Source organism: Crocodylus siamensis, chromosome 3, assembly GCF_052110815.1.
Source record: "Crocodylus siamensis isolate JL-2025a chromosome 3, ASM5211081v1, whole genome shotgun sequence".
Classification (NCBI taxonomy): Eukaryota; Metazoa; Chordata; order Crocodylia; family Crocodylidae; genus Crocodylus; species Crocodylus siamensis.
Genome location: NC_143397.1, coordinates 198,175,226 through 198,193,128, shown reverse-complemented (window position 1 = coordinate 198,193,128; position 17,903 = coordinate 198,175,226). Strand labels below are relative to the sequence as shown.

General features: G+C 44.6%; 1 protein-coding gene across 1 annotated transcript in view; it reads left to right on the top strand.

Moving 5' to 3' along the window:
- CPA6 (carboxypeptidase A6) overlaps window positions 1-17,903 on the top strand; it is a 134,836-nt gene that overhangs the window by 93,653 nt on the left and 23,280 nt on the right. The window lies entirely within an intron of this gene.

Here is a 17,903-nt window from a genome sequence, read left to right as displayed (position 1 = left end):
TGTGCCATGCTGGTGCAAACCAGGAATTTACTGTTTTCTTCAGTTTTACAAGTTAGTTTAACAATCCTCTCTAATGGTGCAGACAGTTGTTGATTTGGCAATGATGAGAACAAAGCCAGGAAGCCTGGCCTGATGACCTCCTAATGGCTGACATTGAAAGAAAAGAAAATAGGAAAGTTTTTTTAAATTAATTAACATTTATTGATATATTAAGAATAATTTACATAAATTACTGGACACCATGTAAATACTGTGACAACTGTAATCAACAAGCAATATTCTTCAACTTTTAAAACCTCAAGCAATAATCCACGAATTTAATAACAACAACTTTTATTACAATAAGCAAGAACCATAGGCATTGAATGTTTAAAAGAACAAACAAGCGATAATAATCAACAACATTCAACGAGTTTCACTACAGATAAGCAATACTGTTTTCTACGTTTTCAAGCTGGAGTGCCCTTTTTTCTCCTGTTCTCAGGAATGCCTTCTACCGCATTGCCAGGGTGTTGTGTCTGTGGCTGAGTGTCATGCCTGTCTTGCTGTCTCCAGCAACCACACCATGCAGGTATTGGTGGTGCTGATGATCCTATCTGTCTGGGCGTTATTAATAGGCTTCTCATGTGGTTGTGTTTTTTTGTCAGCATAAAAAGCGCAGCTGGCAAAAAAAAAAAAAAAAAAAATCAAGGAATGTGGGGAATTATGTGCTCAGCAAATCAGGCAAGTGTATAAGAAGCTGTCAGGGAAAACCACCGAGAAGTGCTTGTGTGCCTATCCAAGTTGTTGGACTGCAGGCCTTGAATGGCTGCAAACAATTGACCAGCAAAAACTTGACCTCCCTGCTGTCTGTTGCCCTGCACCTCCCTGCACTGCCTAACATACCGAGTTCGTAAAGTAGTGTCTGATGCCAATCCAATCCCCCCCAAAGTGCCAGTTCAGATGACAATTGACTTCAATCCCCAACCCCCTTCACCTCACAGCCCAGTCTAATCACTGGTGTCAGTTCAGATGGCAGTTGACTTAAGGGTCCTCCAGGGTTTCACATATCAGTTGTGAAGGACGATGTCCACGATCTCTCCTCTTCAGCAGACTCTTTAAGGGCCAGTACTAATGAACTGCTGCTGTCTTCCTTGCTTGAGGAAGCAAGACTCGGAGTCGGACATGTGGTCAGCAAGCTCTCAGGAGTGGAGGATGGCCTGGATATCTCTACTCATCTCATTGCTTGGCATTCGAGTACCTCCATTAATGGTTGGCGGCACCAGTAATGCAGCACATTACACATGGGGGTACCCTTCTGCCTAGCTCTTGCTACTTCACTTCAGAAAGCAGCCCTCATATTCTTGGCCTTTAGCCTGCACTGGACCACGGATTTGTTGTGCCCCACTGGGCAAGTCTCCTGGACACATCCAGGCAGATGTGCAAGTGCACACTCGGGCTGTTACCCAAAGTGGGGAAGGGGGGTGTTGTCGTCAGGCTCCCAGCTCAGTGTGCCCCCATCCCCAGCCATGATTCAATGCCTGGCACAACATCCCTTGCCTAGCCTCACTGGATGGACCTAGGTCAGGCATGTGCTATGAAAGGTTAATGAAGGCACTTCATGGCCCTGCTGTGGGGTGGAGGGGTATAACCCTTCAGGAATCTGTGGCTTGCCAGTAGAGCCACCTGCTAAAACTCCAGGAGCACCCATGGCTATGACTGTACTGAGAGCTGGTACATAATAAGTGCACGCCATGACAAGACTGGTTAATGGGGGACAAAATTTCCTTTCATGTCGGAAAAGATCTCCCCCGACCCCCACAGGTGGATTACCACACAGGCCAGCTGCCAGCTACTGTGCAGGGCTGGGTGACAACGCTGGAGTCCTAGGAGTGGCCATAGTGGCCAACAGCAGCAGGGAGCAAGCAGAGGGGCTATGTGGCCTGGGGCATGCAAGCTACAGATTGCAGCTCTGCCCCAGCTACAGATCATGATCTCACCGCTGCAAGATGCCAGGCTGGGTGCAGTACAGCTCTGTGCCATGACACCAGGGCGGGGGGGTGGAGGGGGGTGTGCCAAACCACCCCAAAATTGCACATAGCTGCACACAAAGCCGCATGCACTGCAAGCGCATCTGGCTCAGTCTTGACAAAAGTCCCAGGGCCACACTATCACAGCATGGCTGCTGCTGGGGTCTCCTTGGAAACTGGCCCCAGTGGCTGCTGGGAAATGTAGTCTGGCTGCAAAAAAAGAAAGGAAAAAAAAACATACCATGGAGGGACAGAACCCAGCATACCCCCTGTTGTGGTTTCCTGGCCATATACAGTGGTGATGGTGGTCCATCCACTGCCCCCTGTACTAGTGATGCTCTCCCTACCCCTTGCCCCTCAACCTTCATGACAAGAGTTCCAGCAGCAGGTGCAGCAAATGGTAAGTTTATAATCGAGGGGGTATGCCTTGGCACATGCTAACATGTTAATATTTGGGGGTAACTCGTATCTTTCTTATTATTGCCTTATTATTGCCTTCCAGAAAACCCACGCCCAGGCAGATGCAGCCTGACAAACCTGTCACCCAGGTCATGCTGCATTCTGGGTTCTATTTAGGTAATGAAAGACATAATGCTTGAAGAAATCCCCCATGGCAGATTTTGTAGCCCATAGAGGGGAGGCAAAAAAGGTGGTTGTCACAGAATGGGTTCTCCAGGGATGGCTGTGATACCCCTAGGGCTCCTTGACCATGCCAATCCTGCCCAATGGGCAACCTCTGTCTCTCCTGCCACGTCTTGGCACATAAACTATGTTGTAACTATAATAAATAGGCTGCCCTCAAGTTTGTTTGGACCCCACTGAACCTGTGGGTTCTCAGACCCCTTTTGGGTCCTGCTCCAAAATGGATGCCTCTCAGGACAGCCTCAGCCTTATGGGCTAGATGCATGACTCCAAACTGCCCCTTTACCACACCCCAAGCCTCACAGATGGCATTCACACATTGTCCCTCCAAGGCCTTAGTTTAGCTTAGCCTCCAGTCATCGCTGGGCTCTCTGTAGCCCTGTCTCTCTCTCTACACCCTCTGGCACTGCGGTCCGCTCGCCCCCTTCCTCACCGTGCCCACACTGGTGCTGGGGTCCCCACACTGTAGTGGGCCCCTGTGAGGCCTCCTCCTTCCCCAATAGCCTCAGCCCAATCCTCCAGTTTACAAATAAAAATCAACATATGAGTCCTTGGGCGATAACATAATGCAAACAGCTCAGGGTGTGCTCTGTCCCTTTAAACAAATTACCCTTCCCCCCAGCACTACAGGCCAAGGTATCTGGTAAGCTCCTGAAGCCCCTTAATCTTACCAGAAGCAGAATGGGCAGTCAAGCCTCTTCACTTTGCTCCTCTAGGAAACCTCCTTCCCCTTTGGCTGCTGGCAGAGAACTGATTCTCTGGTCCCAGCCCTGGGGTTTATATATGCCCCAGGCCCTACCTCTTCCGGTCAGCTGACCAGCTGCAGGTGCAGTCTAATTCCCTCATTCCTGCTGCCGTGGTAACTTGCAGCTGAGGGGCTCCTGACTGACTGTTAGGGCTCTCTCCCTAAGCAGTTTCTGCCCTTAAAGGATCAGGCACCTTAGTGCCCTGAGACAGTGGTTTTGGGAGTATGGGCCAAAACCCGTCTTGTTTCTTCCCCTGCAGAACTCTTAGAAGAGCTGAAATAGAAGAAAGAACCAGAATAGAGACAATTGAATAGAAAAATTAGAATAGAATAGAAAAATTGGAATAGAATAGAATAGAATAGAATAGAATAGAATAAGGATAGGTGGTGGGAAAGTTTAATGTTATTAATGTATGTTGATGTTGGCTGATGTTTGTTTGTTTGTTTACCTGTTTATTTGTAGTTATTTATTTGTTTGTTTTACATAAGGCAGAAAAACATATTTTAAACTTTTTTATTTTTATACAGTGCTTTTGTAATGATATAAATATTTTATATTTTCATACTGCTATTTATATTTTTATATTTTCATAACATGGAAATAATATTTTTAAAAGGAAATAAAGTTTTAAATTTATAAAGTTCCTTCCTGATGTGATGTGGGTTTTTTTCATAATTGGATTGGCGTGAGGCTCTCTGCGGGCAGCTACAGCTTTGGGGGCACGTTTCAGGAGTGAGAGAATTACTGGTTTGTCGGCGCCCCCTGCTGTAATTGAGTACCAAAGAGATCAGCAGAGTGGGTTGTTATGCAACTCCCCCTGCTGTAACTTACTGTGAATTGTACACTGAGTTTAGGGGCTGGAAGGGACCTTAGAGATCATTGGGTCCAGCCAGCCCTCACTGCACTTGGGCAGGAAAAACTGCTGTGATCAGATGCTCTTGGTTTTGGCTCAGAGTCAGCTGCGATTAAACAGGTTACCATCCATTCAATTGGATTAAAAGCCATCACCTGTAAACAATGATATATTGAATTAAAACAAATTATTTAAAATTTTAATAAACCTATTTTATTTAGTTAGGATTAAACCTCGTTATATATACAAGCACCCACCCTTAGGTTCCAGTTCTGGAATTTGTTAGGCACATGAAAAACTCAACACTTGCATGAAGTCTCACTGAAGTCAATAAGACTCCTCTCAGTGCTTTATCCATCTGCAGAGCAGCAGAGGAAAACAAGGAATGAGGGGAAATCTATTGGAACATTTGACATAGATGTTTAAAGGTGATCTGGATTGAAAAACTAGGCAGCACTTACGTCTACAGTGAAAGTATATAATATTTATGTTATGTCAGACATCTTTTAAACACCTTAATATTAAAAAGGATTGTATAGAAAATAGAAACTGATGAAACCTCAGATAGGAATCTAATCCATCATTCTACCCCAAGACAGAATCAATTATACTTAACCATTCCTCTCAGATCTTTGTCTTACCTGCTGTTTAAGATATCTAGGGATGGGTATTCCACCATCTCTACAGGTAAATCTATTCTAGTGTTTAATTCCTTACACATACAAACTATTTGCTAACAGGGAGCAGACCACTTTTGCACAATTTACAAGTATCCATTTCTGCTAGCACTCATAGGGAAAAGATTTTTAGAAGAACAACAATTTGTGCACAAATACAGATTTGCAAATGAGAGATTCTATAGTCTGACTATGCTGAATAAGGTAGTGCTCTAATAGAAATAACGTTTGGAAAAAAACCTCTTCAACATGCTTACTTTTAAACAGAATTCACTTAACCACTATTTATTATACAAGCAATCTAAATAAAAAAGGACAATTCAGATCTCAAGTTACCCAGTGTCTTAATTCAGCATTTCATCATTGTTTCCCCAATTCAGAAATATGGCTCACAGCAGTGAAGAAGAGAGTGAGGCAGGGGCAGGCCCTGCACAGCCAGGGTGGGCATAGGATGGAGCTGCAAGCAGCTCATCCAGGGGGCATGGAGAGGGTGCGTGCCCCTGGATCTGCACGCGGGGTGGGCTGGGGATAGGGCAGCACCAGGCTTTTCCTCGCACAGCTCTCAAGTTGGGCGGCAGTGGTGGTGGTGCTGGGAGTGACACTGCAGGCACATGAAAATTTGCAGCAGCCCTCCTGTCCTCTCGCAGCGCTGCTGCCGCCGCCACCCGCTCTGCTGCGAGCGCTATGCAGCCAAAGAACCATGTCAGGAAGAGCCTAGGGCTGCCCCGCCCCGCATGCAGAACTGGGGGTACGCACCCCCCATACTCTCCTGGGCTGCATGCCCCCCCTCCCTGCGACCCTGCACAAGCCATTCATGGCTCTGTCCTGCGCTCACCCTGCCTATGCAGGACCTGCCCCTGCTGCACTCCCCCACTCACCGCAGTGGCGGGGTGGGGCAGATTGAGGCCCCAGCAGTGAGGGAGGGAGTGGGACACAGGTAGAAGCAGGAGCTGGGGTGAGTAGGGGACAAGTAGAGGCCTGGGGGGCATTTGCCTCCCAGACCACTGCTTGTCCTACCACCTGGCCCAGCTAGGCCCACTCCCCCGAGCCCCTGCTCCTGCCAGTGCCCCACTCCCTCTCTCACCACTGGGGCCTCAGTCTGTCCCACCCCAAGGTCCCTTCCCATCCCCCCGCCCCTTCCCCCACAAATTTACCTGCTGGCAGGGACAAGCCCACAAATATTTTTTTTCTTCCTCCACCTCCATTTGCCCCCCTTCCATGCCCACAGACTGACGTGAGGGCATGGGGGAGGTGGCGGCATAGGGTAGATCTTGGGTTGCTTTTTAATTTAAAAAGTGATCTCATACCTAAAAATGTTAGAGACCACTGGTCTACATCATTTAAAATATACCGTGTCCCCCAACTACCCCCAAATCAGTTGGGACAGAAGTATACATTTTTCTGCAAAAAAGTGTGAATAGTTTCATACCACCCTTTCCCTTGAAATGTACTTCATTGCACTGTTGGCTTTCACTATCGTCTCATATCCCGCCATATCAAAACTCTGGGATTTATTCTGCAGCACAAGGGCAAAATGCTAGATAGGACTACAGTGCCATCTTTCTAAGTCAGCCAGCTTCAAGGGCTTGCCTCCAGATCTCCTTACATCTGTCCACAGAAACAAGTGATGAAACTACACCCCATATTTATCTCTCAGGTTGTTCAGGAATTTCACCCGAATCAGTCCATTGCTTTGTCAATCTTTTCCTCAAAGCATTACCAATGGTAGGAAGAAAGAATGTTCACATTCAGGGTCTTTCCAAGGCCTTGCACTATTACCTCACGAGCACTAAGCCTTTTGAGTTTTCTCTTTGCATCTTTGTAACTGTATCCAACATATCAAAAAGCCCAGCTAAATCATCACAATTATAAGGTAGGCCACATGGTTTATTTCCAGGTAGGCCACATGGTTTATTTCCACTTCTGTCTACTAGCCTTTCTCTCAAAATATTAATGTACACACCAACAAGCCACATTAGCTTTCACTTGTGTAAAACAGCTGCACAGAGTACCCCTTGCCCATGTCTCACGTACCCCCAGGGGCACACGTGCCACAGGTTAAGAAACACTGCTCTGAAACATAGGTTTTGAAATCAGAAAAAATGATCAGAGGATCACAGCCATTTTTGCCTCATCCCATCATACAGGAAAATAAAGAGGCCAAGGGCATATGCATGACCTTGACACCTAGTCAAGAGAAATCACATATGTGTGAGATGCAGACATCTACAGCAGGGATCCATTTGGAGTGCATCCAGAAGAACCAGTTATTTTAGAGAATGTAACAGTTCTTAATACTGTCTCCTAGGTTATAGGAACATCTCATCATAACCTTCCTAGGGGGTCAGCAGCATTAATATGGTTCACTTGACAAACCAAACAACACTTGGAGAGTTAAGATATTTTAGTCCCATTTAAAAGTTTGCACCATGAACCCATGCAGCCGCGCACCCATCACTATTCTACTGCTTTCACTTGTCATCATCATACTTGTCATTGTTGTCATCATAATCGTGGTTCTCACCATTGACCTCCTCATTGTTCTCTTCAGAGGGTTGCCTCTAAAATGTCTATGTCAGTCCCCTCTCCACCATGTGAGGTCTGCCATCTCTTTCCCGTCATCCTCTTCTGTCTTCTTATAGTCCCAGTACATTTCACTCAGCCCCATTTCAATACAGTCCTCAACAGTGGGGTCTGAGTGCTTGTTTGTGGGAAGGTTCCTGGACTTCCACAGGGCATACCTGAAGCAGGAGATGAACTGCTCAGAACAGGCTGTTTGCCCATAAAGCACTGCTTCTCAACTTGGGGTTGCTACCCAAAAGTGGGTCGCAACAGTATTTCAAAGGCTCATGAGCTGTGGCAGGGAAGGGGGGCACCAGGAAGGCACCTGTCCCTTCCAGCGGGGGGAGAGTATGGGGGAGAGCTACATTCTGGGCTGGTGGCACCAGGGCCAGTGCCTGTGCTCACAGGGCTGGGAGGGGCCATGACCAGGCTGCTTGGTGTGGTGTGGCACAGTAGCCCCAGTCCAGGGCAGGGGGGGTGCCAGAGGCTTCTCCTTCTCCTCCCTCCACCTTGTGCTGGGGCCAGACTCACTCCACTGCCACTCACATAACCCAGAGCCACCGCAGCCACTGCACTCCAGCCTGACTGCAGCAGGGGCAGTTGGGGGCCCCTCCAGTAGGGCTGGGGGGGCAAGGGGTCATGGGTCGGGAGTGAGGGACACCAGCATAGCCTGGGGGGCAGGGAACTGAGGATTGGGCACTGGCAGGGCCAGGGGGCTGTGAGTCGAGACAGACCATGGATGTGTCCCAGTAGGAAAAAGGTTGAGAACCACTGCCACAGAGGACTGCTTCCCTGGCCAGGGCTCTGAGCCTTCAGTGATCCATGCAAGCTTTAGCATTGTTCAGTTGCAAATGAGCCCTCAGTTCAAATCACATAGAAGTCCAACCCCTTCCAGAATACATATACAAAACACACTTGCACACAACCTCCTTAGCTATAGTTTAGAGTACTAATTCCCATGGTCCCTGGGGCCCTATCAACTGTCAGCTCTTCCTACATGAGCTTTCCTTGCTCTGTACAACTAGTGTTTCATTTTTGCTTGCTCTTATGAGGGCCAGGTATCTGACCCCTAAATTCTCCTTCACAACCTCAGGTGGGCAGCAGCTGATTACATCACAAGTGGAGCTGGGTTTATCCTTTCTTGAAGGGCCAGACATTTTGCAATATACCTCTTCTTTCCCCTTAAAAAAGACAGTTTTCCTTCCAGGTAGCTAAGAAGCTCAAAAAGCAAGTAGTCTTTCTCTGAGTGCTTCTTATATATCCATTACTGGAAATGAAATTCAGGTCTTGCAATCTCTGGCATCTGTTTTAGAAACCTCATGCCCTACTTATCTGCAGCTAGCTCATAGTTTATTTTTTTTTAGGGCCTGTTACCTAGTACTATGCAATACTACTCAGTCATAGATATCAGGCTTTTCAGTCTATCCTCTCAGTGCTCGTCATTTTAGCAGTAGAAAGCGTTGCTGCTGTAACTGGGCTGCTTTTTTTCCCCCCTGTATCCTCCAAGCTATTGCACTTGAAACCCCGTTCGTAATCTGCTCTTCCCTATAAATTTCTCTGCTCTGGCCTCGTATTTCTGTAATTAGCTTCCTCCGTTGCTTAACATCTGTCCATAACCATTGTTGTTCATCTTTTTTTAATGAGCCCTCTCCAATCAGCAGTTTTCTATTCCATGTTGCTTGACTTCTGTATTTCACATTTAAGGCTTTCCAGCTCTGTTGCTGCTATGAGTAGCCAGCCATGCTTCTCATGGAACTAAGCTCTGCCTCATGGCAAACATTTCCAGGTTCAGCCTTTTAATTATGATTGTGATCCATAATGGATAAAATTTTAGTAAATCATAAAAAAATAGAGTGTAATGCCTTGCTGTCACCACAATGAGGCATGTGATGCATTGTTTTATAAATAACTGTGAAAAATCATTCTTGTGCTTTGCCATGTTTTCCTGCTTTTGGTCCATAATGGATTGTTTTATTCTTTTTAGTTCTGTTCAACATGAAAAATGTTGAAAGTACACTGTATTACTTTCATGTGACATTTTACTGTATGGCAAAAGAGAGTTAAAGTGATCTTCAGCTTCCTTCTGTAGGGAAAGAGACGGTGCAAGCTATTTTTTTATTGTATACTCTAAACTTGTCAGCTGCATCTTCATGGCATCCACAATAATCTTATGAGGGTAAAAATGACTTTTGCTCAGATTGCAGCTATTCATTTTTCACACAAATGTACTTTGATAAAATAAAGGTGCCACTGCAGCTGTGTTGTGCCTGTAAGAAGAGTTTTTCAATGACACACACTAATGCAGATTTCTGTGTAAGTATTAATCACCAGGACATTCAAGCCATCCCTCCCCCCCGCCCTCCTCCACCCCCCCACCCATGCAGAGGTTTTTAAACTATTGGTCATGTTTTCCTTCAGTACATGTAGACAACTCATAACTGTTCACTTCTACTGCAGAAGAACATGCTCTGTATACCAGGAGGACCTGAGCCTTTATACATACTGGGCCTGGACATATTGATGTGAAAAAGAAGAAACTCTTATACCAGTGTAACTTAGAAGACTTTGGGATAGAGTTACTTAAGAAAAAAAATGACCATAAAAGAACAGTGGCATAAATTACACTATGGGTGACTTATCCAGAATAATCCTGGGATAGCTGTTTGTACAATGCAAATAATCTATGGCCTATTCTGCTCCACCCCAACTGGTCCAGTACTGTAATAGTGACCACTGCGGGAGCTACCCTTGGATATCTGGTTATCGGCCTGTTTCAGACCCCAACTCCCAGTCTTACCTGGGTAGTCCTATGGATATGCAGAGTTTCCTGAATTTGCAGTGCGTTGCTCTGGCATGTCAGTCAGGTTTCTGAGCCAGTAACCCTGACTGCACCACACCCCTCTCTCAAGATCCCAAATTAATAAAACTTCTAGGATTCTAGGGGTCCTTTTTCTGTCTAGACTCTTCTGACAAGCTCCCTGCAAAGTGTTTCAGGACAGATATAATAGGTTGGCACGTTTCTTTTTTTACAGGCATTGCTTCTGAGTTGGTAAAAGATATTCTTCTCTAAAATGGCTTTATCTTAAATCTTCATCTTAAAGAGTAATTAACTGTAGGACAGTAGAAAGTTATTAGTTCCAACTACCTTGCCTAGACATTTTAATTTTTTTTCCTACCCCTTCTCCAGTTTCTAACATTTTCCATTAATTCCATTAATTGAAAAAAGGTATATATTTATCCTAAATTCATTTTCTACTCTATGCTTTGCATTTTTGGCAATTTACAATCATTCTATAACAGTTTGCTTTCATATTTCCTCAATTTTAATACATAAGGGACTAAATCTTAATCTGATATAAACCATGAAATTTTGCTGAATATATCATCCAAAGATCTGGGCCACTTTTAGTCGCTGTTTTTTCTCCACCAACAGATTGCTTGTAAGTTTTTGGCAATGCTCCTACATCATCTGTTCATTCAGTAATAATGCTTTTCAGCATTTACTGGTCTAGTCTAACTGTCTGTGAATTTAGTAATAAAGCTTCTGCTGATTTCATTGAAAGGAAACAGGATAAAGCTATATGAAGTACCCTTATTTTGTATTCTGAAAGGACTGTACAAAGAGCAATGTAGTTAATTCACTTCGGTTTTACATTCATATTGCGTTTGGGCTGGTGAAGAGAAAATATGTTTCAATGCTTAGTATATTTTTGCTTGATCATTATCTTGAGGATTTGACTGATATAGCCTAAAGAGCAAATTTTGTATTATGGAACAATAATGATGCACCTCTGTAATATTTAGGTATGATACCATGACCTTATTATAAAAGCCATCAAGACATGCCATCAGATAATATTATATTTACTTAAATATAAGATGATCCTGAATATAGGACAACACCCCAATAATTAGATTCTCTGCATGGAAAATTTATAAATTTATTATAATTTTCCAGGTAAAGAATCTAATTATTGGAGGTTTGCTTTGAATTTGTCCCCCTCCCATTGCTACAGCATGGAAAATAAATCTGAGGGGGTCAGGTAGCCACTGTTAACCCCCTTGTACCCACTGTTAACCCCCAGATTTCTTCCCCCTTCCCCCTTGCAGCCCTCCTACTCCCAAACCCTGCTCTTCCTGAGCAGCTGGAAATAAGAGGCAAACATGAAAACACTGACTCTGAAATAAACATGCCTGTAGTAATTTGCATAGAGGTAAATGCCTGTGGTTACCCATAGACTTAGTTCATCCAGAATTGATGCAGGTTATCTTTTTTGAAACTGCACAGGGACCCCATAAACACCGTTTTATATTTTTTTGTATATAATCCAAAATACCTGACAGCAGCCAGGTGCTTGACTGTGGTAGCCATTTTGAGACACAGGCTATATAGGGTGAAGCAGCAATTTGCTGCTGCCCCACTGTAAGAGACCCATCAGCTGGCAGGGCTGGGGCTATAGGGATGGAGGAGGCTCCAGGTCCTGGGCATGACCTAAAACTGCACCCTGCCAGGGAAGGGAGGCCTGATGGGACTGCTGGTGGTGCAGCAGCCCCATGAAATGTCAGGGCTGCGAACCTCCCTGGTGAAAGGCAGGTCGGGGGTGCCTAATAACCTCCAGCCCCCACACAGTCCTAGCTGGGCAATGCCCAGACCTATGAAAGCTTAGAAAGGCCTACGGCTCAGTTGCCAGCGTAGTTGTGAGGGTAGAAGCAGGCAAGCTGCTTAGGCTTGTCCCGAAGGACCTCAACTGGTCCATGCGGGGACCAGGACCCAGAGAGGGGTCAAAAAGGCCAGGGGCCCACCGTGAGGGATGCCCACAGAGCAGAGAGGTTCGGGATCCCCACTGAGCTGAGATGGGGCCAGGGACTAAGGGGGAGCCGAAGGTCCCAGAGAAGGGACCACAGCTAATGGGGTGAAGGGTACAGCTGAGTTTAGCTGCCTGAGATGCCATCTGCAGGGCTTGGGCCACAGTGTAGATGTGGAATGGAGCTGTGGAGATTCCCCTAAACATTGGGGTTCAGAATGGACAACCTCCCGCCTGAGTAACATCATTTATCACCAAGGCGTAGCAGATGAGAGAGGCAGGTGGTTAGCCCAGAGACAGGTGGACGGGCCAACATCGAACAGGCCCTGAGAAGGCCCCCTGTTACAGCCCCCCAATCATGACTGAAACTAGGTGTTCTTGTCATGAGTCTTGGGCTGCTCCAAAAATTTTTATGCAGATGAGGCACAGGAGAACTTCATCCAGCTCTACCTCATGGAGGGTGGGGCCACACTAATTACATGTGACAGGCTGATAGAGTGGGTAAAGGAGGGGGTTTGGCTTAACTGTTTGAGGCGCTGTTTAGTGATGCCTGCCAGGCATTTAAGGCTAGTGCAGAAACAGAAATCATTGGAAATGGGGTGGGGAGGGGTGGGGTGCTGTGGGGGAGAGAGGGGGAAGCACAGCTCAGCTGTGGGAGTGAAGAGAAAATTTAAATATATTAAATGTAGTGGCTCACCATGAGTTGAAAGAGTCAGCACTGAGGGGGTCTGAGCACAATGTACACTACCATATATAGGTTTTCCTCACTTTATACTGTACATGCATTCCTGGAAAACAGTGCAAAACTCAAATTTGCATAAAGGGAACCCACTTTACAGTATAACAAATAGGGATACATTCCAAGACCTCAACTGTACTGACCCCCAGATCCATTTCTACCACTTTTACAAGACAATTTTGGTACTCACCAACAGCAGACAGTACACACAAGCACAGGGCACTATCATCATGGCGATGGTAAGTACAGCAACACGTATTGCAGACAATGAATGTGGAGCACAGATCCACACAGGAGACTATGTTTTGGTGCACATCACTCCCACAATGCATCACACAAAGCAGATGACTGTGAACTTCCACCACACTGATCACATAAGAGTGAATTTACCTTGCATATAACAAATTTTTGGTATAAAAAAGATCATCACATAAAAGCAAATTGGCCCATACAGAACCCTCATAAAACAAGGGAAACCTGTATCTTATTTAGATGGGCTCTGTTAATCTTTTCTTGTGGTCGGCTCCCATGCTTGCCCAATATAGGTGATGTGTTTTATAGCCATGCTCAGTGCTAGCTGCATTTAATTAAATCAACTTCGTAGTTGGCTTCCATTACTGAGCACATGCTGCTTTTGGCAACAGTTTAATGATCAACAATATATTTAATTAGCTTTCCTTGTATGCAAATGTGAGACAAAGAGCTTTATTTCCCCATGTTGACTGAGGGGAGAACCTCATCTTATATTTGAATAAATACAATAGCATGCAGCTTGTCTTTTCTCTTTACAAAAATTAAATATTATGTTGTAAAGAAATAAACAGTATATAAGATAAATATTGTCTAGATGAAAAAATGATTATGATTTAATTTATACCGGTTGGACACTGTTTAATCATAGGAATTACTTATAAATTAAACCAGGTAAAACAATAACACCAGACTTACTTTTAAATCAGGCAAGAATCCAAAATGGTTACAAAATGTCAAGAGAATACATTAATAAGATTTAAAGATTTTTTAAAAATCAAATGAATCTATTGCTCAAGTCAGTTCTATGCCAGAACTTGAAACTGCTTCCTTGAGACTATATTGGCTTCCAAAAACTTTCACAGAATCACTTTGCAAAGATAGCAGGTATGAATCTCAAACAGAGAAACATTAAATGGTGGAGGGAAAGTGATATTTTGCCATCTAAGCTTAAATAGTACAGTACTTAATTCTCTTTTAGACATAGACCTAGGTAAATGTGGCAATCAGCTGCTTGAATCTGGGTGTTCCCTATGACACAAAGTAGTATTTAAGTTGTGGCATTATTTAATTTTCATAAACACAGTGTTTTTATTAAAACGTGAATTATTCATAAAACTTAAATCATATGATTATTTTAAGACAAAGTTAAATATATATATTTTTAAAACTAGGTTAAGTTTTAATCAGTACTTCATTCAAAACAGACTTTCAAGTTTGAATGTCAGCTAAGCTGAGTTTAGGTCTTTTTTGAGAAGCATTACTTGAGGAGGAACTTAACATCCAAAAGCACTACAAAGTGATTTTAAAGTGTGTGTAATTAGAGTACTTCAGGCTTGTAGTACACCTCACAATACTAAAAGCAAAAAACAGAGTCCCTATAAAAATGTATTGTTTCATAGTTTCTAGGGTCGGAAGGGCCCTGAGCAGATCATCTAGTCCGACCCCCTGCCATGGCAGGAAAGAATATTGGGGTCAAACGACCCCAGCAAGATGTTCATCTAACCTCCTCTTAAACACCCCCAGGGTAGAAGCCTGCACCACTTCTCTTGGCAGTTGGTTCCAGATCCTAGCCACCCTGACCATGAAGTAGCGCCTCCTGATATCTAACCTAAACCTACCCTCTACCAGCTTGTGACCGTTATTCCTGGTCACTCCTGGCGGTGCTCGGGGGAACAGTGACTCCCCCAATGCCTGCTGGTCCCCTCTGACTAGTTTATAACAGGCCACAAGATCCCCCCTCAGCCTTCTCTTTTGGAGGCTGAACAGGTTCAGGTCCCGTAGCCTCTCCTCATAGGGCCTGCCCTGCTGTCCCCTGATCATACAAGTGGCCCTCCTCTGGACCCTCTCCATGCTGTCGACATCCCTCTTGAAGTGTGGCACCCAGAACTGGACGCAGTACTCCAGCTGCAGCCTGACCAGTGCCGCATAGAGGGGGAGGATCACCTCTTTGGACCTGCTCGAGATGCATCTGTGGATGCATGGCAAGGTGTGGTTGGCCTTCCTAACTGCCTCCCCACACTACTGGCCCATGTTCATCTTGGAGTTAATGATGACCCCCAGATCCTTTTCCGCCTCCGTGCTGACAACAGGGGAGTTCCCTAACCTGTAGGTATGGTGCCGGTTGTTCCTCCCGTGGTGCATCACCTTGCACTTGTCTGTGTTGAAACCCATCCTATTCTCATCCGCCCACCCTTGTAACCTGTCTAGGTCTGATTGTAGCCTGTTGCATCCTTCCAGTGTGCCCACGTCCCCCCACTTCTTAGTGTCATCAGCAAATTTGAACAGGGTGCTTTTTACCCCCTTGTCCAAATCACTGATGAAGATGTTGAACAGTATGGGCCCGAGGACCAAGCCCTGCGGAACCCCACTGCCTGCGTCCTTCCAGGTTGAGAAGGACCCATCCACTACCACCCTCTGGGTGCGGCCCTCCAGCCAGTTGGCGACCCATTTGACTGTGTGAGTGTCTACACCACAGCCCCCCAGTTTCTCAATGAGAATGGGGTAAGAGACAGTGTCAAAAGCCTTCCGGAAGTCCAGGAAGACTATATCCACTGCTACTCCTGCATCTAATGATCTGGTGATCTGATCGTAAAAGGCCACCAGGTTGGTCTGACAGGACCTGCCACTGATGAACCCGTGTTGGTTGCCCCTAAGCATGCATATATTCGACATCATGTGACTTGAAGTCAAAGAACTGTATACATAAAAACCCCTAGAGACTATTTCAACTCAGTAGCCTTGATATAGAAACCATTACAGAAACAGTACCTGAGCCATTCTTGTTAGTATTCTTTGTTACAGCATTTATACACATCTTCAAACAAAAGTTCAAAATCTTTCGAAGATTTAAGTGCATGCCTACCTTTACACAGCAGACTAGCCTCATTGATTTCCATATGCTTAAATTCCACACATGTAAGCTAAGGGATCATAGCCTAAGTTGTTGCTGCTGGAAAACCCATTGCCTTCCATTTTGTCAAAATTGCCTTTAATGTGCCATCAGTGTCATGGATGCAAGTTCTTTTTAATCATGTGTATTTACAGCACTGAAGTGGCTTCCAACAGTAATTAAATCTGGTATAAGAAAAAACAGTTGTTCAAGTGCCTTTTCATATGAAAGATGTGTATTACTACTTTAGGGCAAATCTTGCTCCCAAATTTCCATTTGGGCTTGAGGATTAACTGGGAGGACAGGGTGCAGGTAATTTAGGTACAAACCCCAATGTTCAATGTATGTTATAACTTTCACAATATAAATTAAACATGTATTTAAGTGATTTACTGAACTGAGACCTTAATACTAGAAGATAGGCTTAATACTTAATAATGATCAGGATGGTGAGTGTTACACAGGGAGTCCATGCTTCTGCACACAGTGGAAAAGATTCCATGAGGCTGATGGAACTGTAAATATAGGTATGCCAACATTAGTACCAGCATACCTTTAGGATCATTCTCAATTAGGCCAAGCTATATGAGCCACCTATTACCTATCTCTCCTTATCTAGCAGTTACTGCACATTGTATTCCCTTTTCCTCAAATGGAGCCCTTATAGGAATCAGTTTGCAAATTACTTGTCTGTCCTTCCCTGTGGCTTTAATTATGGGTAGCTGGGACAGAGAGTGGGGTGCAGAAGACTGAAAGTTAGTGCTAGCAGACTTCCTGTGCCTATGAATTTCAACCAGAAGGTGGCATGTGGTCTGAAGTGCTTTTGGGCTTGGGCTAGACTGCAAGCCTAAGGGCTTTTAATGTAGCTGGTTGGCATGAATGGGCTTAATGCCAATCCTAGGAGTCACACAAAGTAGCAGCATGAACATATCATATACCAGTGGCTTTCAACCTTTTTAGAATCAAAGCAACTCAGAAAATGTCAGCTCTTAGCTTCACTTCCTTTTTTGACTAGAGAAAAATACTAAAGCAAGTTTTCTGTTGCAAAGAACTCAAAAAGACCACACCAGGTCAGAATGTTTTTGATACTATGGGTTCTTATTTGAAATCTCTTGGTTTATATTATGAATCAAGTGTAGGTGTTTGTATATCAGTTTGTGCTAATATTGTATAGCACCCTTAAGAGGATCTTGTGGCACCCCAGGGTACCATGGCAGCCTGTTTGAGAATCACTGCCAACTAGACCAACTAGAACTGTGCTGAGGAGTAAGTGCTTACCATATACAGACTACTGCATTCTTGAGACTGATGGGAGGATTTTACCCCCAACCCTGAACCCCTGGTACAACCTGCTATATCTGGATTTGATGCAGATTTCAGGAATCACCCAAAGATCAGGGAAAAAGGTACAGTGTTCAAGACTCACCCAATGGTAAGGGAAAGAGCACTTATGCTGATCATTTCTAATTTAATTTAATTTTGTGTTACCTTTATTTATGTTTTAATCCCTTTTCATACACCCAGATCTCACTTGTAGTGAGTGAGATTCATACCAGAGATACATTTCCTTGGGATGTATAACTGCTTACAGCATTGAAGAATCTGGCCCATTACCTTTCAGTTCCTTTACCAATCCATCTTGCCCATGGGTAGCACATTTGTCTCTGTTTAAAGTAAGCAGGTTCATATTTTCTTGGCTGTTTGAAAGTAACTGAAGACAGGACATGA